Source organism: Amblyomma maculatum, chromosome 10, assembly GCF_055883805.1.
Source record: "Amblyomma maculatum isolate TAMU_Amacu chromosome 10, ASM5588380v1, whole genome shotgun sequence".
Classification (NCBI taxonomy): Eukaryota; Metazoa; Arthropoda; class Arachnida; order Ixodida; family Ixodidae; genus Amblyomma; species Amblyomma maculatum.
In genome coordinates, this window is record NC_139353.1 from 132,212,296 (window position 1) to 132,239,763 (window position 27,468).

Genomic DNA, 27,468 nt, shown 5'->3' on the forward strand with positions numbered 1-27,468 from the left:
AAGGATGCCTAAAGCATCCCACAAAAAAGATGCTAGAGTTTACTAATATTGTGAACAAAGCAGTTTCGGTTTCCTTGAAAGGAGGTCCAGTTTTTGGGGACATTTTTTGGGATGTGCTTGATGAGCTGGAATTCCAAAACCTTGCCCGGCTTGGTTGTGCAGAACATAAGGCCACTTTTACATGCCAGGTTCTGCATTTCGTCATAGTTACACGCATGCACTTCTATGCGAGACCAGAATCCCCGGCTGGAAAACAGAGAAAAGGTTGCCATTGCAAATAAAAAAGCTTGCCTTCTGTAGCCATTCTCTCTGTGCTTCCAACTCAGTGTGCCTGCATTTAATGCTTGCCTATGCTCACTGAAATTATTATTCTAAAAATTAAAGTGCAAAACGCTGCTCCCGGCTGTGCGATCATTGCAAATAAAAAGCTCGTCTTCTGCAGCTATTCCCTCCGTGTATCCGGCTAAGTGTGTCTGCATTTAATACTTGTGTCCAGTGAAATTGGCATTGTAAAAAACGTGAAAACGCTGCTCGTATGTGCGGTGCTCTGTTGGTAACAGCGCGGAATTTCGTGAATGCGATCTAGAAACGGAACATCGCTGGTTCTCATTTCTTAATTTGTCGTGCATTCTCCCGAATAACTATTGATAGCTTTACTCCAACAAATACTAAAATGTCTAGGATAAACGTCGCAAATGCGATGCGATAAAGCGCGAGGCAAATAAACGATCTTTTTTTTTTTTCGAACAGGCATCAGGCGAAACAGTTTTTTTAACCATGAGACTGAAGTTTTAACGTGACAGCTCCAAAAGCCCAGCAAATTTGAGCTCTACGTGTCCGTTCCCAGTTTTATCGCGGATGAGAACCGGCGAAGGCTGCCACCACACCAACACAGAGTGCGAGCGGTTTCGGGCCGACAGCGACAGCAGCGCCGCGTGGCGAGTGGAAACGGACGGGAGCCGCTTTCTCGGGAGTGACTCGGGGGAGCTTGCAAACTGAAAGGAATCTAAAAACGTTGGGCATGGCGGCGTCGTAATGTCAGTTGTTCGTTTTTGAAGTTGAAATACTTCGCTAAAGCCGGTGTTTGCGTTCGTCGATGATTGCTGCGCTTTGCTTTGTGCGTCCAGCGTGCAGTGTTCTATACGGTTGGAGTTGTTGGTTGATATAGCGAGCGGTAACGTCAAACGCTTGAGAAGCGCGGAAGCCCCGTACCTGGCAATGCGTTCACGTTCAACGCTGCAAGCGTCTGCCGGGTTCGAACCGCACCGGAAAAGAAGCACTTGAGGCAAGTCATCGCATTTGCAGGTAAAGCATTCATTATAGTAGTTGTTCTGCCTGTGCTGCAACGCTTGCGATGCACTGTTGTGTACGCGAGCATCTGTGGCTGGATACCTCATTTAGATTTAACTGCGTAGCGCAGCGATGGTCCTTGTTATATTCTTCGGTGCACCTTGCACAACCCAGTGTTCGTAGAACATTTGTATCGCTATTTGCAGTTCCTTTTAATAAAGTGCTTCTACTAGCAGTTCGATATAAATGCCGAAGTCAGTGTTCAGCCTAAAATAATGAACATCTGAACGAAAGGAAACGGAGCTTAGTTTTCTCTTGCGCAAGTAATATGTGCGTTTCAAGGTAATGCCGGAAACATCGATTGTAGTGTAGGACTCGTGAAACGTGAGGAACTACTGTTTGCATTTCAAAATTCGTCGCGTTTTCTTGCGTTTTCTTGTGATTTGGAAGCCCGCCAATGTTTGTCAGCGACATGCAGAAATGCTCAAGTAAAGTTTCCAAACAGTCATACAAAGAGCTTTACTTCTATTTTTTTTTTCGCGACATTATGCAGGCCAAGCAGGAGTCTCATGGCCTACTGCGAGGCCGCTTTCCATGCACTTGCCAGTTCATAGCGGGTTTGAAAAGACATATGTACTCAGATTTTTTTTTAACACAATGAAGCAGCCGTGCTTATTTCACAGTAGCAATAAGGGACCGTTGACATCACAAACTGGGGAATACAGCGCTACTTGCTAGATGGGGGACAGGTGAAGGATAACACACGAATGAACGTGTCCCCGGTCTACCAAGTAGTGCAGTATTCCACAGTATGATCAACCAACTGGCCCCCATGTTTTCATTGTTGACATTACAAAATCAATGTGAAAAGCCCTTCATTGTTTGTCAGCCATATGCAGAAAGGCTGAAAGGAAGTTTCCGAACCAGCATATAAAGAGCTTCACTTCTAATTTTTTTTTTTTTTGCGAAGTCACATTATGCAGCCCAAGCAGGAGTCTCATGGCCCTACTGCGGGGCCACTTTCCATGCTATTACCAGTTCATAGCGGGTTTGAAAAGACATATGTACTCAGATTTTTTTTTTTTTTTTTACACAATGAAGCTGCCGTGCTTATTTCACAGTAGCAATAAGGGACCGTTGACATCACAAACTGGGGCATACAGCTCTACTTGCTAGATGGGGGACAGGTGAAGGACAACACACGAATGAACGTGTCCCCGGTATATCAAGTAGCGCCGTATTCTACAGTGTGATCAACCAACTGGCCCCCGTGTTTTCATTGTTGACATTACAAAATCAATGTGAAAAGCCCTTCATTGTTTGCCAGCCAATTGCAGAAAGGCTCAAAGGAAGTTTCCGAACCAGCATACAAAGAGCTTCACTTCTAATTTTTTTTTTTTTTGCAAAGTCACATTATGCAGGCCAAGCAGGAGTCTCATGGCCCTACTGCGAGGCCACTTTCCATGCGATTACCAGTTCATAGCGGGTTTAAAAAGACATATGTAATCAGATCTTTTTTTTTTTTTACACAATGAAGCAGCCGTGCTTATTTCACAGTAGCAATAAGGGATCGTTGACATCACAAACTGGGGAATACAGCTCTACTTGCTAGATGGGGGACAGGTGAAGGACAACACACGAATGAACGTGTCCCCGGTATATCAAGTAGCGCCGTATTCCCCAGTGTGATCAACCAACTGGCCCCCGTGTTTTCATTGTTGACATTACAAAATCAATGTGAAAAGCCCTTCATTGTTTGTCAGCCAATTGCAGAAAGGCTCAAAGGAAGTTTCCGAACCAGCATACAAAGAGCTTCACTTCTAATTTTTTTTTTTTTTGCAAAGTCACATTATGCAGGCCAAGCAGGAGTCTCATGGCCCTACTGCGAGGCCACTTTCCATGCGATTACCAGTTCATAGCGGGTTTAAAAAGACATATGTAATCAGATTTTTTTTTTTTTTTTACACAATGAAGCAGCCGTGCTTATTTCACAGTAGCAATAAGGGATCGTTGACATCACAAACTGGGGAATACAGCTCTACTTGCTAGATGGGGGACAGGTGAAGGACAACACACGAATGAACGTGTCCCCGGTCTATCATGTAGCGCCGTATTCCCCAGTGTGATCAACCAACTGGCCCCCGTGTTTTCATTGTTGACATTACAAAATCAATGTGAAAAGCCCTTCATTGTTTGTCAGCCGTATGCAGGAAGGCTCAAAGGAAGTTTCCGAACATAGTCAAAGAGCTCTACTTCTAATCCTTTTTTTTTTTTTTTTGTCGCGAAGTCACATTATGCAGGCAAAGCAGGAGCCCTCGCCAGCAGCAGCACCGGCAGGTCTCACAGCCCAGCTGTGAGGCGGCTTTCCATGCAATTACCAATTCATGGCAGTTTTGAAAAGACGTAAGTACGGAGATTTTTTTTTTGCACATTGAAGCAGCCGTGCTTAATTCACAGTAGCAATACGTGACAGTTGACATCACAAAATCAATGTGAAATGTTTTAAAATTTTGCAGAACGGATGAACTGATTGAAAGAGAACCCTTCTTGTGCTGCTTAATGAGTATTTTAATATGTTCTGCCAGTTTGCTGGACAGCAGTTCGGATGAAAGTATTCTAAAACATACAAAGCATGAATAACGTCATGACATGTGGGCTTTTAAAAAGTATTTGCTTTTAGTCTGAGTGCACAAAATGGCAAGCGTCGGGGGGTTTGCTGAGCATTTAGGTCTCACACTGCAAAAAGGCATGCAAATGGCTATGATTTGCAGCCAGGGAGCAACTTGATTGTGCAGTCATCAGCATGGCAATCTAGAGTACTCAGATAGTGTACTTTGGGCTGCATGGATGTCATCTGCCAATAATTCTTCTTTTATGATAGTGTGCATTTATCATGCATCCCCACACTGATAGAGCTTCCTTGAGCTGTTTTATCTTGTCCATTAATGTCATCATCACGTTTATGACACAGTAGGTGACAGTTATCTAAATATCAAGCTAAACCGTATTGGGGAGTTGTTCTGTACCAAAAGGAAACGATCTCTGCACTACGAATAATAATACATTTGACGAGTGTTAGCAAAAGTGAATGCGGTGTATAAATGTTGCTGCACACAAATATATAATACAGCACATGCATGCCTTGAATGCTCTAGCTACACATTGTTTTGTGTTTCTGTGGCACCTTTGTGAACAGTCACAAGTGGTAAAAGCTGTATACAGACTAGGCACAGACGTGAAGGCACTCCCATCAGTATGTCAGCACATTCTCAGATGCAGGCTATTCGAAACCAGTTGTTTCCACTAGATGCCATCGGTGCAGCCAAATGCGCCTCGGTTGAGCGCTGTAAATAGCCGTACTGGCAACTGTACCTATGGGCTATTATAAGTGTAACCAACTGGTCACCATCCCACAAGGCATCGTCATGTTCAAGAGTTGCCAGTATTACAGTAAAACGTGATAAGGCAGCATGTTTGTATATCAAATGTATATCCCATCATTCCTTTTATGTGCTTCCTTTGTTACGCTTTATCTTCTAAAAGGGCAGTTGGTCTTGCTGTTAGGTAATGAGAACCTAGATGTGAAACAAGCATTCATTACATCCGAGGCGCTGCTTATTTCTTAGCAGCTCCAAGGAATCGAGCAGCATGCAATTGGCCAGCAGCTGTTCCTTTTAAGCCCACATTGTCGCAATACCTTTACAACTCGCAAGCTGTGACTGGGCTTTTTCATGTTGTCTGCTTTTAAATTGTGCTTGGCATATGCACAATATTGTATGGAATAGAACATGTCCTCGAAAAGAAAATCATTTCAGCTCTTCATTGCAACCCAGTCACACAATACTGTTTCCAGCTCGTCTTTAGGTAGCTTGATACCTTTTGCTGACAGACTATTTATCTTGATGCTATTAAAGAGCATGAAGTCAAGATCAGAAATGGTTTGGCAGTTTGCACTACACTTTTTGTTGCTCAACAATCTGTTCATGTCCCTTGATTTGCTCAGTGACATGACACCCAGTGTTTACTATATATGTGTTGTGTTGTGTTGGGTTTTTTGGCGCATAAGCAACTAAGGCTATCATGCGCCACGAGCAAGGTGAAAGTTTTGTTTTGCAAGAAATGGGAAAATGAGTGTGTTAAAAACTAATTTGTTTAAAAACTCTCCTTTTAAAAACTTGGGTTGTTTTACATCCAATGGCGCTTAAGCTGCCAACACCATGATGTGCCTAGCACAATGTTTCAGTTTCTCTTAGTGACGTATGTTTCATTTTTTCCTACAGTTTGTGTAAAACATTTGCTTCCCTTATGAAACTAAAAACACAAGATAAATCAACAAGTCCATCATCATCTAAAATCAGTTTAGGGTGAAAAGGAATGTATTTGTAAAATTTTGCAAAAAATTTTTTTGTTATCCTTTCAAGACTTGTGCATGTGAATAAAATGCGGTTAATAGTTAGTTCCTCTCCGCATTTTTCGCATCGTGGTTTCTCTTCTTTTTTCAACAAAAAATTGTGTGTCAGGTGCGTGTGTCCAATGCGGAGACGGCATAGGATCACTTCTATAAAACGCTCCTTATGCCGGCACGACATCCATTCTCCCAAAATGGGCTTTACTAAGTGTAGTTTATTTCCCACTTCACTGTCCCAGGCAGACTGCCATTTTTCTTTTAATTTGAGATGTACAAGTTTCGTACAGTCTTTGTAAGGTATGCCTATACTCTTTATTTGTTTGTCGCGGGCTTCAGCAGCACATGTGTCTGCTCTGTCATTGCCTTTAATGCCCACGTGACTCGGGACCCAGCAGAATTTTACGTTGTATCTTCGAGCTATGGCTGTTGTTATATTGTGTATTATGTTTCCAAGTAAAGGAGCAGCTGCATTTCTGGAATTTAGAGCTGTGAGAACACTTAGAGAGTCTGTAAATATAATGCTGTTTATGACATTCTCTTTTAATATTTTCTCTACGGCAACAGAAATGGCATAGGATTCAGCAGTGAAAATAGACGCACAGTGTGGAAGTCATGATTTCCACAGAATCTCCTTGCACAACTGCACTTCCAGTGTACACAGCAGTTTTAGATCCATCGGTATAAAAGTCTGTGAAGTTTTTGTACTTTTCCTGCAAGTTTAGGAATTCCTGAATAATGTGCTCTTGTGGGGTTTTGGTTTTTGGAAACTGTGTGAGAGTGAGGTCACAGATTTCAGGGAGACTGTACCATGAAGTTAGAGGACTGTTGTTTTGTGCGACATCAGGCAAGGTGTCCAGGATCTGCAGCTCACTGCACATGCCTTCGAATCACATGATCAGTGGTCTTGTTGCGTTAGGTTTATTTGTGAAAATTAATCGAGAGGGGCAAGTTGTGACAACTGGATAGCAGAGGTGTTTTTCCTGTGACCTTATTCTTAGAATGTAAGCACATGTGATGGCTATTCGTCTGTCTTCCAGTGAAGGCTCATTTGTTTCTACATACAGGCTGCTTATAGGGGATGTTCTGTATGCACCGCATGCAAGGCGCAGACCTAAGTTATGTAAAGGGTCCAGTTTTTTTAGATATGAAGGCCTAGCTGAACCGTACACTATACTCCCATAGTCCACGCGGGAGTGTACAACAGAACGGTATACATGCAAAAGACATGCCCTGTCGGAACCCCAATGTTTCCACGAAAGAACTTTCAGTATGTTAAGAGATTTTGAGGCTTTCTTTTTTAGTGTGTTTATGTGAGGTAGAAATGTGAGTTTTTTATCGAAAGTAATGCCTAGGAATTTGTGCTCTTCTTTTAATGGTAATTCGGTTCTATTTAAGTGCAAGACAGGGTTGTTCTGAATACCCCGTTTGAGTGAAAACATAACTGCCACCGTCTTTTGGGGGGAAAACTAACCCATTTTTGTCGGCCCATGCCACTAGTTTATTTTTATTTGTATTTGTCTCTCACACGTTGATATATTGGAAGAGGTGTAGGCCATCTGGAGGTCATCTACGTAGAGTGAACACATAATGGAATTTGGAATTGATTTTTACAACAAAAAGCGTGCTTAGAATGCACCCCTGAGGTACTCCATTCTCCTGAATGAGCCTTCTTCACAAGGTGGTACCGAGGCGCACTTGGAATGAACGATGTGAAAGAGTCTTTTAAAACACTGAGCATTCGACCACGGATGCCCAAAGCTGCTAGATCACGTAGGATGCCGAATCTCCAAGTTGTATCATATGCCTTTTCTAGATCGAAGAAAACAGCAAGACAATGCTGTCTATGTATCAACGCCTCGCGGACAGTGTTTTCGAGGCGTACTAGGTGGTCCGTAGTTGAGCATCCTTTCTTAAAACCGCACTGATGAATATTAAGAAGTTTACTTGATTCTAAAATAAAGGTTAATCTAGTGTTTAAAATACTTTCAAAAGATTTTGCTAAACAACTAGTTAGCGTTATAGGCCTGTAACTCCCAGGACAGGTCGGCGGCTTGCCGGGTTTTAGATTTCTTTTTATGCAAAAAAGCGGCCGTGCTTAATTCACAGTAGCAATATGTGACCGTTGATATCACAAAATCAGTGTGAAAAGCCCTTCGTCAGACGTATGCAGAAGGCTCAAAGGAAGTTTCCGAACATAGTCAAAGAGCTCTACTTCTAATCCTTTTTTTTTTTTTTTTGTCGCGAAGTCACATTATGCAGGCAAAGCAGGAGCCCTCGCCAGCAGCAGCACCGGCAGGTCTCACAGCCCTGCTGTGAGGCGGCTTTCCATGCAATTACCAGTTCATGGCAGTTTTGAAAAGACGTAAGTACGGAGATTTTTTTTTGCACATTGAAGCAGCCGTGCTTAATTCACAGTAGCAATACGTGACAGTTGACATCACAAAATCAATGTGAAATGTTTTAAAATTTTGCAGAATGGATGAACTGATTGAAAGAGAACCCTTCTTGTGCTGCTTAATGAGTATTTTAATATGTTCTGCCAGTTTGCTGGACAGCAGTTCGGATGAAAGTATTCTAAAACATACAAATCATGAATAACGTCATGACATGTGGGCTTTCAAAAAGTATTTGCTTTTAGTCTGAGTGCACAAAATGGCCAGCGTCGGGGGATTTGCTGAGCATTTAGGTCTCACACTGCAAAAAGGCATGCAAATGGCTATGATTTGCAACCAGGGAACAACTTGATTGTGCAGTCATCAGCATGGCAATCTAGAGTACTCAGATAGTGTACTTTGGGTTGCATGGATGTCATCTGCCAATAATTCTTCTTTTATGATAGTGTGCATTTATCATGCATCCCCACACTGATAGAGCTTCCTTGAGCTGTTTTATCTTGTCCATTAATGTCATCATCACGTTTATGACACAGTAGGTGACAGTTATCTAAATATCAAGCTAAACCATATTGGGGAGTTGTTCTGTACCAAAAGGAAACGATCTCTGCACTACGAATAATAATACATTTGACGAGTGTTAGCAAAAGTGAATGCGGTGTATTAATGTTGCAGCACACAAATATATAATACAGCACATGCATGCCTGAATGCTCTAGCTACACATTGTTTTGTGTTTCTGCAGTACCTTTGTGAACAGTCACAAGTGGTAAAAGCTGTATACAGACTAGGCACAGACGTGAAGGCACTCCCATCAGTATGTCAGCACATTCTCAGATGCAGGCTATTCGAAACCAGTTGTTTCCACTAGATGCCATCAGTGCAGCCAAATGCGCCTCGGTTGAGCGCTGTAAATAGCCGTACTGGCAACTGTACCTGTGGGCTATTATAAGTGTAACCAACTGGTCACCATCCCACAAGGCATCGTCATGTTCAAGAGTTGCCAGTATTACAGTAAAACGTGATAGGGCAGCATGTTTGTATATCAAATGTATATCCCATCATTCCTTTTATGTGCTTCCTTTTGTTACGCTTTATCTTCTAAAAGGGCAGTTGGTCTTGCTGTTAGGTAATGAGAACCTAGATGTGAAACAAGCATTCATTACATCCGAGGCGCTGCTTATTTCTTAGCAGCTCCAAGGAATCGAGCAGCATGCAATTGGCCAGCAGCTGTTCCGTTTAAGCCCACATTGTCGCAATACCTTTACAACTCGCAAGCTGTGACTGGGCTTTTTCATGTTGTCTACTTTTAAACTGTGCTTGGCATATGCACAATATTGTATGGAATAGAACATGTCCTCGAAAAGAAAATCATTTCAGCTCTTCATTGTAACCCAGTCACACAATACTGTTTCCAGCTCGTCTTTAGGTAGCTTGATAACTTTTGCTGACAGACTATTTATCTTGATGCTATTAAAGAGCATGAAGTCAAGATCAGAAATGGTTTGGCAGTTTGCACTACACTTTTTGTTGCTCAACAATCTGTTCATGTTCCTTGATTTGCTCAGTGACATGACACCCAGTGTTTACTATATAAGAATGAGCTGACGAGAGGGCAACTCATATACTGACCAGTCAGCGCATCTCTTGAATGGACATCGAAGCTTTTTACCAGAGCCTCTTTCTTTTAGTTGTCCTTTTATGAAGCCAGAGGAAAGACAACCAAGCTTTGGAGGGGCTAAAAAGACTAGCAGAATGTCATGCCTGCTCACTACCTTGTTTACATTGTGGGATAGCATGTGCGGGTATGTCACTACTGGTCTCACCTTTTCTCTAGGCTCATCTGCACCAACTTCTACAGCCCGTCACTTCTGGGTGTCTTTTGTAACCCCTTTCAAAAGCAAACACAATGGGCCCCAGCTGAAGTCAGCCTAGCCAATTGAATTTGAAAACTAGAATGGAGCTTGGGGACACATGACTTACTGATCACAGGTTCACAAAAAAAATAAATCAGTCACTCATTCCTTTCACTAAATTTTATCTATTTGAAAATCAATTAGAAGGAGTCCCTTTTTTAATGTGGAACAAAACACCAGCATACCTGATTCATTGAGCACTCAGTGCTTTGCTTATACTTGCTGTTCAAATATTGCTATCAGCATACTTGCGTCAGCTTTCCTCACCAGCATTGCGTCGCAGGATCCTTGAGAAAAGGCGAGACTGGCAGTTATGCAATATCTACCTAAGCTGTCCCACAATTTGAATATTGCTGTGAGCATGCATGACAGTCCACTTCCCTCTTTATCTCCAATGAAGCTGTGGTCTTTGCTGTCACATCGGAAAAGGCGAAAGAGCTTTTGGTACCAACAATAGACGGTCATTCATGAAACATGCAGAAATGGTAGTGTACGAGTTTCACTCTCAAGCAGCCATTCCTGTGCAGGACAAACTACGCACTGTGCAAATGAAGGAGTCTGGGAACTTAGTGAAATATTGAGCAAAAGAAAATGGTCTCTAATTCACCACAGCACATTGGATCTTGTCCTGTGAGGTCCCATAAGGCATGCTGTGGTGATGTGTACTACTGTTATGAGCAGAAATACAGAATCGCAGAAACTTATTGAAGCCTTCTATATTAGCAAGAAAGGTAACCTGTGTGTCCGCAGTACTTATTTGCCATGGTGAAAGGCTCAGCACATTTTAAAAGTTCACTGTTATGCCATAGTTGATGCATTGATGCGTTCTTTGCACATGTGGTGGCAAAAAGCATATAATGCATACTTTTTTGCAAAGAGAGTAATTTGTTATTCACACTCTTTTACAATTTCTTCCATATGTGCTGTGCTTTTTGGCACCCTTGAATGCTTCAGACGAATAACTAGCAGTTTTTCACAAGTCGTCATAGTTTGCATGAAGCTATTTCTTAAGTACTGCTGAATGTTTCAAATTAGAGGAAGCTGTGTTTGCATGTTGCTCTTCAGAGCGAACATCTAAAGCAGTAAAGCTGTGTGCATTGTTTCTGTGATGTCATTGCATTATGGGATGCAAAGCAGGAAACAACTTGGATCTCGTATTCTTTGACAGAAGTGCTAAAAGCAATTCGCTGATGATGACTGAGCCTTAAAAAGAGCAAAGCAGAGCTTTATTTTGAGTGCATGAATTTGACAGCTTTACTATTTTATAGGTAGAATGAGAGGAAGAAGAGGGTTTGCACGGTTGAAGAACTGAACAAGGGTAAATGGGGTACGCCTCAGTTCACAGATGAGCCAACGTTTCGACAAGTGGACTTGTCTTCGTCTGGGCAAAACGATCATCACTGGCAGGGGTTTAAATATGCTTTTGCTTCCGAAGAAGAAAAGCTGGGGAGGGGAAAGTGGGTGCGAAGAAAGTAGTTGTGAAAAAGTGGGGAGGAGAGGATGGGTGAGAAGAAAGTGGGTTATGAAATGAAAGAAAAAAAAAATTTAAGTACGTATCTCAACCTGGAACCAGAGATCCTGTGGCCTGTGAAAGCGGCAGTACCAGGAAAAACCACAGTATCGGGCAGATGATTAGTCGCCACTTAGGCGGGTTTGGTGCAGATACACTTTACAAAGGGACAGGCTTTGCGAAGGGCCCTGGTGAGGCATATGTCTAAGGGGGACAATTCCTAAATCTTTCTACAAAGGTGAGGGGGGGGGGGGGAGAACCACAACTGACATGAAAAAAAAAATATATATTATTCACAAAAAAAGTTTGAGGACAAATTCAAGCAACAAGTGACAAGGAGAAAATGTGTTTAGAGGAACATGTAAGGTTATGCTATTATGGAAGGGATTAGAGTGTACATGTGGTGTGAATAAACTGTACAATTCACACTATGTGGGATTGTTTTCCCGAATAGTTATGATGCAGAGGGAATATACCGAAGGGATTCTAACGTTCCCTTAGATATATTTATTCCTGCTGGTTCCAATGCATATCTAATTCATAAATTTAGAACATTGGAACCAGCAGGAATATTTCTGGTGACTGATCATCTATCCTGTACAGTGGTTTTTCGTGGTACTGCCACTTTTACTTCTTTTGCAGGCCACAGAATCTGGTTCCAGGTTGAGATACGTACTTAAATTTTTTTTTTTTTTTTGGTCGGTTGTGGTTCACTGTGTGGTTATTATCCTGTGACTTTGTACTCCCCCTTTCCTCCCCCTACCTTTTAAGAATTGTCCCCCTAGATATATGCCTTATCAGGGCCGTTTGCATAGCCTGTCCCTTTGTAAGGCATATCTGTACCAAACCAGTTTAAGTGGTGACTAATCACCTACCCGGTATTGTAGTTTTTCCTTGTACTGCTGCTTTTACTTTTGCGGGCCACAGAATCCTTGGTTCCAAACTGATAAATACATACTGAAGATTTTTTTTTTCTTTTTTGCTTTCACTTCATGACCCACTTTCTTCTCACCAGTCCTCTCCCCCCACTCCTTCACACCTACTTTCCTCGCACCCACTTTCCCCTCCCCAGCTTTTCTTCTTCGGAAGCAAAAGCATATTTAAACCCCTGCCAGCGATGATCACTTTGCCCAGATGAAGACAAGTCCACTTGTCAAAACATTGGCTCATCTGCGAACTGAGGTGCACCCCATTTACCCTTGTTCAGGTCTTCATACTATTTTATAGTCATTGGTATTACTATTTTTCAGCAATTCTCGGCTATCCCCGGGGGATTTCGTGTAGCAGAGGTGGCCAAGGATGCAAGAGGAATTCAGCTTCGAACATCTAGAGAAGCACCTGCTTAGGGCTCCGGAGTGGTTGAAAGCAGCAGGCGTTGCTCAAAGCCAATGAAGAGGTGAGTGTTTTGTTGCTTCCTAACATTTCGAACTGTAACAATCATTTTTAAACCGACATTCTCAAAAATGTGACTGTTCACACTTTCCAGTCTGCTGTCCTTGTATTTAAAGTGCTGCATTTTTTATTGCCGAGTCTCCTGAGCATTTTCAGCAAAATGACGTGTTAACGAGGCCAGTTGTGTCCAGACATCAGCTAAGGAACACTAGGCCAGTCACACCAAAACGATCACAGCAGTACTTTCACATGCCTGTATCTCAGCTCCGGTAAAAACATCAGACGTGGCTTGGTGGATGTCTTGATAAGGAGAGGCAGTGGGAACAGGTTATCAGAACGCTTACTCAGCAGTTCAGTGTGATAGGGAAGTACTGAATGCATTTATGGCTTCTGCCCACATGACGTGTTGCCCATTGCTGTCATTTGCATGGCACTGCTACAGTAAACAAAGGCAAAATGCAGTGATCCTTATGAAGTAATATTGCATCAGTTGACATTACTAATACCTGCATTCAAAAACGCGCCTCGATTCAACACTCCACCTCCACTCCACTGAGTGGAGAAAACAGCTGCTCCTCCTTCCCAGGGCCAATTCAGATTCATGAACGCCCCTCGGCGTTTGCTTCGACAAGGTCTCTTTGAGAATATGTCCTCCACTCGAAGCAGTGCAAGTACATATGGGAGCGAGATTAAGGTGAACTTTTTGCCTGAAAACTGCGTGCTGAAGTGTGTAATGCTCAGTTTTTCATGTCGAGTCTTCTAAACTTTTGCCAGCAACCTCAATGTTAACAGTATATTGGAACTTGTTTTGCGGGCGGGATAAAAAAGGTGGCTGTGAAAAATGGCAGAAAACACTTCTGCATCTGGCAACAGTCACTGCTGGTGACGAGTTTACGTAGAACATGAGGCAGGCTTAGAGAAATGGTATGAATACCTCGGTTTGCTTGTTTGGTGTGAGGTCTATGTTCACCCTTTGTCGCTTGGTTTTATTTTTATTGCCTGGCTTTGACAGACAACTGAATACATTGCAGAACAAAATTAAGAGCTGCGAACTCCTACGAGCAGGCTTCTGGCCATCAGAGCGCTCGGGGGAGAATTGAAAACATTCGTGTTTCTTCACAGCGCGTTGCAGCATGCACACTGAATTCGGCTCTGCAGAAGCAAATGCTGCCTGCAGTTTCCCAACAAGTTAAGAACCGTAATTTAAAATATGCCTCAGAAGGCATACCCTTCATTAACTGCGAATATCCCTTCGTAGGGCAAGCAAAACAATGTGCTCCCTCGACAGTGCCGCTCGTCTGAAGATGTTAGTAACCCACGAGCGACAGGCAAGCCATTGGTGTGTGGGGTGCAGCACAGATGCACAAACAGCTTCACCGCCCCTCTGGTACCCCCCAGCTTACTGCATGCAACACGCTGTTCCCCCACAAGTTCGCCATCGTCTGTGGAAGCCACCACGCAGGGCAAGCCAGCGTGCGTGCAATATCACACAGATTAGCTCCAGCCAGCGACTCTCGGGCACTGTGCCCACACTCCGGATTTCGCTTTATGAGTGCATTCTTTTCCATGTCTAAAAGGAAAACACAGTACTTTAACTTTATGTTAAGTAGCGCCACAAAAACCCGACCCCGCTCACAGGTTTTATGGCCGCCAGGCGATGAGTGTCACCACTTATCGGTGGTAACTCCTGCAGCAAGGAAATAGCTGGCGTACCACTAACATTTCCGCAAGCTTCTTGCACTCTGTTTGTTCTTCCTGGCGCTTGCATTGGCTGCTCAACGTCTCCTTTGGTTAACGTGGCACCTGCTGTGGTCGAAATGCAGATCTCAGTTTCATTGCTGGAGGCGCTCATTCCGAATGATCTTGGGGCTTTCTTCAGGGCTCACCTGCTCTGGTACTGCAACATTCAACTGGCAGGATTTTTTTGTGTCCACTGGCCGGCCTGGCCATCATCTGGCATATTTCTCTCATCTTTCTAATCCCCTGCGATGGATAGCAATGACACCTGTGTGTTTCTGACATTGACAATGTCTGCCTCTGCTAAATCTACATGTAACTTTGCGGTAGTAGCTATGGTTGGGAACAGCACGGCAGGCTCTGCCTCTGCTAAACACATAGTGGGTCTTGACATTGGTATCTTATCGCTACTGGCCTCGCCGTTTTCTGAGCCATCTTGTGGACTCACATGCTCGTCTTTCTCCTCTGGGGCCGGCTCCTTCGTATCTACTAAACCTCCTAGTAATACGGTAGCCACACTTGTTTTCTCTCTGGAATCTGCATTCGCCTCTGCTGTTGTATGCATACTGCCAGCATCGCAATATACTCGACCAATTTTCTTGGGCTTCTGTGCCAATTTCTGATCTAGTGGTGCCCGAAGGGCACTCATAACTTTTAGTCAGTGGAGGCACAACAGCAGGGGTGTAACAGCTGCGCCAACTGCGCCTTATTGATACAGCTGCATGTTGCTGCGCCATAAGTGCGAAATTCGTTAAATGTGCGCCATATTGTGCCAAAATGCCCCGACTAGATGCAAAAGTTGGCCATATGCAGGGAAAGCTTTCTGTTGTGATATGACCAATTGCGATGTTTCATATACTGCAGCATGCATCACTGGCCTTTTATTTTATTTTGAGATGACGTCATGCCATCGTAATGCTTACCCTTTATTTTTCTCTTGCATCGACGTGCTTTTCCGCGCTTCGAGTATGCTGAACCGTAGTGGTTTGAGGATGCTTCACTGTACAGGCAACGGTCCGTGCAGTGAAGCATCCCTCTAAAGCAATGTGGCCATTTGTAACGAGGCAGCACTTCTATTGCATCGCACTGCGAAAAGGGCCGGCTTGTGATTTTGGAGCAATGCTTCTACGCTGAGTTTTAAGTGCTGCATGCTTGTGCTGCATGCTTCTAACAGATATATCTAGTTGGTTTTTTTTTGTGCGGCTCTTGGAGGTTTTTTTTGTAGTTGGGCCATTCATGTTAGCAGGGTTGTTTTTGTGCTGTCTCGTTGATAGACTCACTTTCCCATCGTCAGATAGAGGTGCCATCAAATATGGCTTCTGTGTTTGTGAAAATATATTTTGAGGTGGAGGAGGTAATTTTATTTTTTTGGGGGGGGGCGCGGCAGGTCAGGAAACATGCAGCAACCTTAGATTTTGAATTCCATAACATCGCATTGGAGCCCAAGACTGCCAAAATTAACATTTACAGATGCTAGAACATTGAAATGCTATAACGTCTGCACTGCGCATGAAATGGATAATCTAATATCTGTCATTGCCAGTCCCTAGAAAGCATAATCACAGGCCTAAGATGTGCTCGCTGAAGTTTTCTTTGCTAATACAGTTAAATCTCGTTACAAGAGACACTGTTATAAGAAACATTTTTGTGAATCATCTGAGGGTGACGAGCATGTAAGAGTGCCTCAAAGGTATTAAAGCAAAAAGAAGGCTTGCAAAGTGAAGTGCTTTACCTCCAGAATTTGGGAAGGAATACACTCTGCACTCACAAAAATACATACTAGTATGAATAACTTCTTCAAGCTTTCCTGATTAATTTCCTGTTAATGTGTGTGAATGCATTTATATGCTGATGTGCAGTAAACACGGTGCTTTTAGAATTTTTGGTTACAAGAGACATGTTTTTCGGGTCCCTTGAGTGTCTCTTGTAACAAGGTTTTACTGTTACTTGCCTGCATATTTGCTTTTGAATCAACATTTTTTTTGGTACTGTGCTCATTTCTGGGCTTTTTGAGCATGGGCTGATTGTAGTCAGGACTTTGAATTGAGCTCTTTCGGAGCTGCCATCGCACACCAGCTACAGTTTCGCAGACATTAAAACATAGTTTTGTGAGCAAGATAAGATCCCGTGATTGAGAATGTCAAACCACAGTAGAAGAAAAAAAACTGAAATGCATATTCTCTAGCTTTTTTTATTTTCGCTGTCCCCGAAGTTTTAAAAATAAACCTTTTCAGTTTTATGGTTCACAATCATTTCTATTTTTTAGTTGATACCATGCCTCATGTTTTTTATAAACTAAGATGAGTGCAGGGCAACTTGTAACAGAAAACAACGCCAGGTTTATTATCTCTGCCATGAACAAAAACTGTATAGTAAAGCTTAACCATGGATTTTTTCAAACCTGCCAAGACTTGCCTCATCAGCAGTCAGTGACTTTTAAATGTAGCATCCATCCAATGGGGAGAGTTGGATAATGATTTTACAAATTGCTCCATCTTGCTAAGCTAATCGCACTAGTCAGAAATGGCCCGTCATAACACAGTTACACAAATTTAAGTGCCCCGCCATCCTCTGGCAAATCTGCGCAAAGCACAATGGAAGAAGCAATCGCCTCTCGCGTCGGCTGCTGGCAAATGTTAGCGTGTTGTGCCGCTGCTTTCCGCTGTCATGTGTCTTCTCGTGTGCATTGGTGGTGCTTCCTTGCAAAATTCAGCAAGCACCGGATTGCTTTGATAATTAGCTACTAGTCTGCAATTTTCCGTGACTTTTGAAGCAAAAGCTTCACTATGTCATGTAAAGCCAAGGTTGCCGTGTGGGGTTCACGCCGCCACATCGAACGCGTCGTGACCATGGCATCCATCTACGCCCTTCCAAGGTGTTCCACTGCTGGGCTCCAGATATGCACGGCACAGAGGGGGGAAGGGTTTCCTACTGTGCCTTCGTGTGCCACTATGGAGAGCCTCAGTGGGCGAATGTCAGACTTCGTGTTGACTGATGATCCATGGATTTAGAATGCAACATCGAACTGGGCAACACGATGCAAAGGAATGGTGGACACAATAAAAAAGAAAACAGCGGGAAGCAGCAGCGCAGCAAGAATGCCAAGATAGCAGAGAAAACTTAGCCCGAGAAATGACAGTCAGAGAGACGTGAGCGTGACAACACTTCGCTTTCCCAGGGTGCTTTGCGTGGCCACTCGATAGCGTGGCGGAATTACTAGGAATGTCTATTGTAAGGATGCACTTAGAATTTCTCTCCAGTTATTTCACCTCGTGAAAATAAAAATTTGGTTATTCTGTAGCTGACACTGCATGAAAATTGGGAAAAATTAAATGCCCTTTTTGAAACAAACATGGTGGAATCAAACATTTTTCTGAATTTTATCCAGTAATTGGTTGTGTCATAATTGTAACATTGCAGAGTACCTTGCTGTCTATGGTAGACGAAGGGGCCTTTTATGAGCAGTACACTTGCGGTATGAGGCTTAATTCTCAACCTACTCAGTGGAATATTACTCCAATGTTTTCTCCTCTTGCCTGTTTTTCTTGTTGCTTTTCTTTCAGCAATGTAGGCATTTAGCAGCTTTGACCTTGGAACATACGTCAATTAAAAATTATATGCTTTGTCGGCATGCTGACTAAATGAGTGCTAACTAGCTTTGAGAATCAGGAAGCAGGTTATACTTCTTTATGGGTTTTAAATTGATTCTTATGTTTTGTGTTCCTTGCTTCCATGCAGGTTCAAAGGTGGTCGTGGTCTGCGGCAGGTCCAGCTGACAATAATAAAGTGGATAAGTAGCCTTGCATATATGTCCCAGTTCTTACTTATACTCCGTACATAAAGGCATGCTTTTATTTCACAATTAAATATGATGCCTTGTAGACGCACGTGTGCACTGCTCTAGCATTATATGTGAATAAAAGCAAAATCTAAATTTTTTTAATTGAAGAGATGCCACAGATTTAGGACGTACACTGCCACGGAAAATACTGGAGGCATGATAGAAAAACAATGCCGCGACACAATACTCAATGTACGACAGATAACAATACGACACAATGTTACGACATACAACACACAACAGTACTACAAACAGCGGTCCTATTTTACGACAAACAACAGTACAACATACAACAGACAACAGCACTACACACAACAGACAACAATACTACAGACGACAGGGTGCAACTTACAACAGACAACAGGGTCCCATTTTACGACAGGCTAGATTTGTGTTGTATTTTTCGACTGGGTTGAACCAAAGCACTTCCCGCTATTTCCCGCAGGGGGACATTTCTTTGTGTTTTTCTAGGCGTTCTCTTGACTGGGTCAATTTGGCATTTGCAGGGTGTCCACAAAGCAAAACAGGCTTACACAAAAGGATTCCTGGAAACAGGCTCACTTAGTGCCCTTGTACCAACAGCACATATCCACAGCACTTATCCATGCCCACAGGCGAAGCATGGAAGCTGTGTACCATCATGTGCAGGGCTTAGATGTTCATGCAAGGTTGCTCTACTTTTTCGCGAATGTTACATTAATTTCATATTAGATTTACTGTTTAAATGATTATGAAAACATTATACCAATATTTATATGCAACACTGCTATAACATTAGAAAAAAAACGGATATTAACAACATCAAAATAACGTTCGACTGAAACAAAAATTACAGTCCCTAGAATATACTGGCTAGTGTGACGAGCGCCCGCGCTTCCCTATGGGCGATGATGGCGCTATTTGCAATGAAAGCCAATCGTTAGCGGCAGAGGGCGCTGCTTGTCGGGAGGGTGCCACCTGAGCGGACGACGCAGTTTTCTCTCTTCAGAATTTGGTGTTGTGCGTGCGTGTTAAACCTGCTTCTGCGCGTCTTTTGCTTTCACGAAGGTGCAGTAGTTTATTTACGGTGTAGGTGTTTGCTCATGCGAGTCGTTCGGTGTGAAACTCCCTATACCTCCCAGCGGCCACGAATTACAGACGCTAGCGCCAAACTCCCCATTATAGGATTATAGCGGGAGGGGGCGCGTAAAAAATGGACTTGACGGGGGAGGCCGTATAGCGGACTGGTCCAAAAAAACTGTGCGCTGAAAGGGGTGTCGGTAGGTTGCTTCAAGCAGCGCGGGTCGCGCGGAAAACGCTCTGCCCGTGGATTTTCTACCGCATCATCGTTCTGCCGCGGCGCGACCGGCTCGCGGCAGGAACAGTGTGATGGAAAGAAAAACCACAAGCATAGCGCTCTCGAGGGCGCAGGCGCTCGCGAGCGTACCCGACCGCAGTATAGAAATAGCACAGAGAACAGCAGATATCGTTTCCGATTTTTATTAAGTGCACGTGAAACAGAAAATGAAAAGATGGGACAAGGTATCCCTCACACACACGCACTTTACATAGCTAACAGTTTACAGTAGTGTTATGTGTTCTGCGCTAACATTGTAATCTTGCATGCTTGCTTTATCACTACAAAAGAACCCAGTTTGCCGGCACTGCTTCTGTCAGCATGTGTACAGTTGATATGAAATTAAATAAATGATGCACATATTCATCCTACGCATTCCATACCATCAAATCAATGCAGAAACAAGAGCAAATACCTGCGTTCTAGTTACCTAGTTTGGTATTTGATGCAAGTAATCACATGTCACTGTGCTACACATAACCAAAATGCATGATTAAAAATTTACACTACCCTTCCTGGAAGAACCGTCTTCTTCGAAACGCACGTCTCTCCACAGTACATGAAGGTAACAAGTTCAACAACACGAAACACAGTCGCCAGCACAATCAGCAGACGAGATGGGTCCACGGAACTGGAGGTGCACGCAGACAAGTCTCTCGTCTCACGAAGGGGCGAAGAGCCAGCAGGAATGAGATGCACAGAGTAAAAGAACCGCGACGAAAAATCGCGACTTTGGCCGATAAGCCAACACGCAGAGAATTCACAGCGCTAGGCTACGCCGACGACTGTTCTAATTCAAAATGAGCGGAGTCGTAACGGCTACAGCGGTTCACGCGAGGACGGAGCAAGCCACGCAGCGCAGTCGGCGGCGCCGTCACTGCGAGGGGAAAATTTAGGCGCGAGGGAGAAGTCCTCCTCCCAGCTTTTTCTTTCCTCCTTTCGCCCCCGCTTTTGCGCGAGGATGTTGCGTCATCATGCGGGAGCGGGCGGGAAACACATTGAGCGGCAGTGTAGCAGACGACGCGAGAGCACACCATACGAAATGGCCACGCCAACGCTGGTAGAAAGCGAAAGCTTCCCCCCTTTTTTGGCCTCGGAGCGGAAAGTAGTGACAGTGATTGCAGAATATCATGTTCACGCAGTATGGGGGAAGGTAGAGCGTTTTCACAATCCACTCATAACTCATAACGTACGCATATACTATCTTCGTATTGTAAGAGCGTGTAGCGCAGGCCGTGTTCGACCAACACCCTCTGTTCGACGCGACAGAATGAGACGCTCTCAGCGTGCAGGTTTTCGGCAGACAGGAGAGCGTGGGGGCAGAGAGAGAGAGAGAGGGATCTCAAAGGGCAAAGCAGCCAGGGGTTTGTTGATGCTGCAGAGCTAGGTGGAATCGTCTCCTGTGACTTTGAGCGGCGCATATGCGCGGGGTGTCTTGAGTTACCGAGCACAATGCGGTCACCGCGGCGCCGGCATGGTGCAATGGGCGTCGCTTCCTCCTCGCGTCATCTACAACCGTGCAGCTATAGGATTTCATCCACGAAGGTCGGCAGAGAGTCACATATACACACCCCGTGAAAAGGGCATTGTCCCGGCCGGAATACACACCTGCAGGAAACGCGCTGCATTTTTCTGGCAATGGATGATTCAGAGCTGTAGCCGGTTTCTGGCCTCAGGGGTCAGAACGGATGTGGTCGCAGTGGTGAAAAGGTTCTCGGTGCGCAGAGAATGGTCATTCTGTTGTGAAAGGATCTCCAACGTTCATTTCTGCCTCCGCCGCGATTTCTGCGGAATCAACAACTTGGTGACACATGTGAATCCCCTACATATCGGATGCGCATCTCGGTCAGGAACCAACCCTGTTCTACGTCCAGAGCGATCCACTCTGCAAGTGAACGAGCATGAACCTCGACTCATTTATTGTGCCGGGCGGTCTTGCCGTTGCAAACGGTTGGACGAAGACTACGATTATCAAGCTCCCTAACGAAGTACATCTGATTGCGTACATTAAAGGAACAAAGTCTGGATGCTTTGGCGTGCACGAAGGCGAGCCTTTAATTAAAAAAAATACTGTGCGTCGTGCAAGTGTCAAGTGCGTCATATGCTCCGAGCGGCAAAAACACAGATACTACAGGTATGTATGCCTCTAAGCGAAATAGGCATGATGAAAAGTACCTACTGGGGTTTTCACCCAGGCTGTAGCGCACCAGTGATAGCTGCAATGAGGATTTCTTCGGTGCGTGATTGCTTCAGTTGCACCGGGGCCTGAAGGCGATGTATTTTGTCCCTTCTTATCTTTATGTGCGAAAGGGCTAGGTAGCTTAGATATCACAGGCGGCTGTGTGCGCTAGGCCGTAATATTTAGCATGTTTTATCGTGACTGCCACCTCACTAACAAGAAAAAAAAATACGGCGTTTTAATGCACTGCCGTTCGTGAGCCTCATGACCAGCTCAACCACTCGACTCGCTAACGGCGGTGCATCACAACAAAACACCCTTTTTTTTTTCTTTTTAGTCAGGCGGCAGTGGCGATAAAACATGTTAAATATTACGGTCTAGCGCACACAGCCACCTGTGATACCTGCGCTACCCGGCCCCTTCGCACATAAATAAAACAAACGACAAAATACATCGCCATTAGACGCGCCGAACAAATGCTCATTGCGGCTATCACTGGTGGGTTACAGGCTTGGTGCAAACTCCGGTAGATACTTTTCATCATGCACATTTCCTTTAGATGCATACATACCTGTAACGAAGTGTTTTTCGCACAGTCGAGAGCACGCAGTCGGCTGCCAAGGTCGCCCATTCACGTCTTGACGCTTGGTTGCCCTAATCCAAGCTTCACGCCGTTGCAGGTCGCGGCTCGCCGAAGGAAACCTAACAAAACGCGTCTTGCATCCCGGCACGCCTCGAGAGTGGCAGCCGTAAGCGGCACAGGTGGTTGGCATCGTTTTACCGAGGCTGTGAACGTACCGCGCCTCCAACCCCCGTGCGTTGGCTATGAGTGCGGCGACAAGAAGCGCCGTCGACGCCTCTCAGTTTGTTTTCATCAGTCGCCACTGGGGCTTCGCGCATGCGCAGAAAACTCGCGCAAAAGGCGGATTAGACGGGACGGAAGTGGCCCTGACTTTCCGCGGCCTCTTTTACCAGCTCGACGACGATTGCATCGGTTTTTTTTTTTTTTTTTCTCGTTTTGTGCGCGCGTTCTGTGCTCGCCTCTGTATCTTCTTTCTTTACTGTGTCGCCAGTGGTGAAGCACGGTTCCCTATTGTTGTTTCCCCAGTGCCTCTCACTAGACTGCAGAGAAAAATGCCAAAGAGAAAGCGGTGGTGCACAGAGAAGACTTGCTTTTTTGGCAAACGGGGCTACCGCTAGAACAAGGAGCTTACGTATTACTGCGCTATCTGATGCTACGTAAGTACGCATTCTGTACAATGGGAACGAAGCATCGATAGAAATGACGGAAGGTAAACGGCAACTGCTTTTGTTGGCGAGAAACATTTTTAGAGCATGCAGTTATATTCACAAGGATGCAAACCTGGGCGAGTCGGTAACGGTGCTCCATGGCAGTGTGTAGCACAAAGAGTGTACACAGGCGCTACAGACAGCACCTGTGTTGTGTACCTTTTCTGTGTCCCTCGATTGTCCTTTTGCACTACACATATATCATATGGATGCAGTTATATATTAGGGGCATGTTTCACCGTAAGCGCGGCATTACCAACGAGCTTCATCGCGATTAACCGGCCGCGTCTCGTGCATATTGTGTATCTGAGAAAAAAAAATACTTCGTCAGCTTCTTCATTCAAAAGATGGTGACTTCGGCAAAACCTTGTGCAATAGCAGGCCGCGATGTACCTTAATTAGCCGCTGTAAGTAAAGGTTCCTCGTTTGTGTTCTGCTGGTTTTTTTTATTTATTTTTTTTATTCAAATACCTCACGGGCTCCGATTGGAGTATTATGTGATGGGGGTTACATAACTGGGGTGCGAAAGAGGAGCATGTAGAAGATGGTTATTTCAACATCGTTATTTTCAAAACGTTAACATTATACCCTCCACACCTTGTGCCCAAGACGGCACCAAAAAGGAAGAAAAGAAACACATGCGAGCAGCAACCAGCTCGTAAACGCCATAAGCGGGACGCAGGGACTGGACCCGGCGATTCGGGCTCGGAAATCAACGAGGGCTCCTGTTTTCTCGAAGCTGGCTTTCAAGACGTACGACTCCTCCGGCTCCAGTGAAGCGGGCATTGTGGGTGAACAGAGTGGCAGCCAGGCTACACTGAACACCTAACCACCACGGAGGCCGTCATCCGTTTGAGGACATTCTCATTCCGGTTACATGGATGCGGATACCTTCCGTGGATGACAGCCTAGCTTATGCTTAAGACCCAATAACTTTGAAAAGATGAAGGTTGACCTTGCATTCCAACTTTTTGGAGATGAGGTTATTAAAGGACTTTTTTTGCAACGGCGTTATGTGGAGACTATACACTCGGGTGCAACCAACAGAAGACTTCGTCAAGCTAATCAATCGCCTGATACGAGTAATGACCTCCAGGATAACCAAGCGTGCACTTAAGCCGGGTAGCCCAGACATGCGTTTCTTGGAAGACTTTTTCGGATATCTGGACAAGTGGGAAGAACATGCCAGCCTTCCACTCGCATTGTCACCTTTGATTAAACATGCTGCCTTCGTTCTATTAAACCGAATCTGTGTTTCGTGACTTGCATTCTTTGAGTTTGAATTCCTCCAAACGCGAAAGCTCTCATGTGCGTTTACCGGGTAAGCATGTGGCTCACGTACCGATTGAGCTTTCAAGTTCGAGCAATCTGCACAAAGCAATTCGATATTAACATTAGCATGTTAAAACGTTATATCAATCCTAAGCTCCTGAAAGAGCTTTAAAACAAAGTATTTAAACGTGAGCCAAAGCAACGCGCAGCTCCCTTTCCAACTCTCAGCAGCGCGGCGCAATGTGCGCGAGAAACCGGCTCGCACCCTCTCGCACCACAGCGCCGCTATGCGGCCTCCGCCGGCAGGCATCAACTCTGGCGCCACCGCGCCGCCCGCGCTCAGCACACATGAGCACACTAGTCAGTATATTCTAGGCACTGTGGGGCTAGTGCACTGGTATGGAGGCGCCACTGCTCCGGAACAAGTAGCGCCACCTCCCGCCGGCGCACCCGTATGTGGTATGTCTGCTCGTCGGAGAGAGGCGGCGGGATGAACGCGAAGTCTACTCTTCTCGGCAGAAACCTTGTGAGAAGAAAACTTTTGTCGGTCATTTCCTGCTCGTGTCACACGCGTACATAACTGACACATGTACCATGTGTGTGTGTAGAAAAATAAACCAAAAGCAAAGCGAAGAAAGCCGCTACCCATTCATGCCGTCTGGTAGAAGGCCGCCGGCGCTTTGGGCGCAACGCATCGTCGGCGCGCGAGCGCGTCTGCTGGCGGCTCTATGGTATTTTTTTTCCTTTGAAGTAGGAATTCGGAACCCGAACAATATGGCACTTTGAAAGTAAAGACATAAATAAAACAAAAACTAAGCCATGTGCAATGCGCAGCACTGGCTTTTCCCCTCGGTGGCAGTGTATGTGGAAACGGCATGCTAGACCCCCTAGAAGCGACAGCCGAGAGCTCTCCGTTGGTCTATAGAAAGGCTCTTAAAAAAAAAAAAAATCCCGTTTTTCCCAGGACGGGACGAGCAGGCTGTATATGGAGATGTACCCTAAGGCGTCGGGCCTTGCGTGCGCGTGCTTTTTCGGCGCTCGGCAGTTCTACCGTAGTTTTTATTTTCTACTCGATGCGTCGAAATAAGTGGTGACGGTTCAGTGCGCGGAAAAACAACCATGGCTGAGTAAGCTCCACAGCGCGTGCTGTTCGGGGGGTTTCGCGTGATCGGGAATTTTGAGACTTAAGAATAACTGCTTGGTGCGCGGTCAGAAACTGTACGAAGCCAGCATGTGCGTGGAGTGCGCGGGGAACTTCACAGTGCAGAAGGGCCCTCGGATATCTTCAGAAAATGCGCTAACGAAATGAAAACCGCCTTCTACGAAGTCAGCTTGGAGGTAAGTTTTATTCGGTCCTTTCGGCGTCTCTTCACCACATATGTAATTCATTTTTTTTTTATGTAGTTGTTGGCAAACCCACGCAATATCGCGGATGCCAGTTGCATCTGCAAGGCCGGGTGCCACCGGCCGTTAACGATGCGACACATCGCTCTCGTATGATTTCCAAGGAAATCGCAAAAAAAAGAAAAAAAATAAACTTGATTTTCGATTGCCTCCCAACGTTTTTTTTTTTTTTTTTTATAACTATTATGACACCTATAAACACAGCAGCAGATAGAGCTGTTAGTTTAAAAGGTCGTTTTCTCTTTGCGGGGAGCCATGAACGTCTGTCAAGTCAGAAAGCGCGCACTCCTGCAATGTGCTTCGATCTCCATGTCGTGCTTCTACGTCTTCTACGTCAGGCTAGGCTTCCCAAAAGCGAGCGCCGAGAACAGCTGGAAACTATCATTAGGAAGTCGTTAGAAAAAAAAAAAAAAAAAAAAAAAAAGCTCCCGTTGGGCAGGAAGGCTCCGCGCTCTCTACAACACAGGCCGTGTCCGAAGACCTGCCAGCGCTGGTTACAACAAATTGTAGTAGTTGTTACAGCTTTTAGAGCGCGAGTTGGGTCCAAAAAAAAAAAAAAGAAGACCCGTTTTTTTGTGTGTGTGTTTTTCGCGTGCTGCACGCTCGATGCATGCTTGAAAAAACCTAGCGTCAAGTGCTGTACAAAAAAAAAAAAAAGTGGGAAATGCGCAGCCGAAACGAAAAGATTCGAAATGACTAAGTAAGTATACATGCCCTTGTTTCAGTCGGCGCTTATTTTTTTATTCTTACGGGGAACCAAGAAGAAATCGGAACACAGCGTCGGCGCTACCCACGGTCGCGGATCCAGACAGCCGCCTTTTACAGCGGCGCCTCCCAGACGGCGCCACATGTTCGGCCAAAGCTGCAGCGCACCAAGCCCACAACAAAAATGTAACATTGCTCTAATGTTTCAGTACTGCTAGGGCTCTTCCGGTTCCGTCGTGGCTGCACCCGGTTCCGGCGTTTCACCAATCAGATGACTTTAAGTCACGTGGGATAGCGACACTCCAATAACGACGCAAACTCGGAATACGGGCCCTGGACTAAAGGCCCAACGGGCCATCGTGACGCGCGGGGATAGCAGCGGCAGCCACTGGAGTTCCGGCCCACCTACACATTTCCCTCCTTTATCTCTACTCAATAATGTTTTTCACTCACTCACTGCTAGGTGCACTTATTGTGTGTCAATGTCCTCCTGCAATATATAAGGCATATGGGTGAAACATGTGCAGAATGCACTGCAGCAGTGCATCTCCTCGTCTGCAAATGCTGCGATTCTAATTATATTATGAGGTAATGAATAGCAATGGCGGACCATGCCAATTAAGTTACAGTGGATTATTTGGATTACGAGAGAATTTTCATGGAACAAAAGTAGTGAATGCTTTTGCTTTGGCAGCACATAAGTAGTCTTAGCTGTCCTGTATAATTTTATAGCTATAAGTAACGAAACCAATACTGTATTGGGTTTTTTTTTGGCACATAAGCAACCCAGGCTAT

At 44.8% G+C, this 27,468-nt stretch overlaps 1 long non-coding RNA gene across 1 annotated transcript; it reads left to right on the forward strand.

The window, feature by feature from the left end:
* The first annotated feature begins 1,023 nt into the window (after positions 1 to 1,023).
* Positions 1,024 to 18,994, forward strand: LOC146177480 (uncharacterized). Its single transcript, XR_014701035.1, has 5 exons — positions 1,024 to 1,305; positions 3,578 to 3,693; positions 7,945 to 8,060; positions 12,768 to 12,913; positions 18,385 to 18,994. It is a non-coding gene; the product is annotated as an uncharacterized LOC146177480 (long non-coding RNA).
* Positions 18,995 to 27,468: the final 8,474 nt, after the last annotated feature.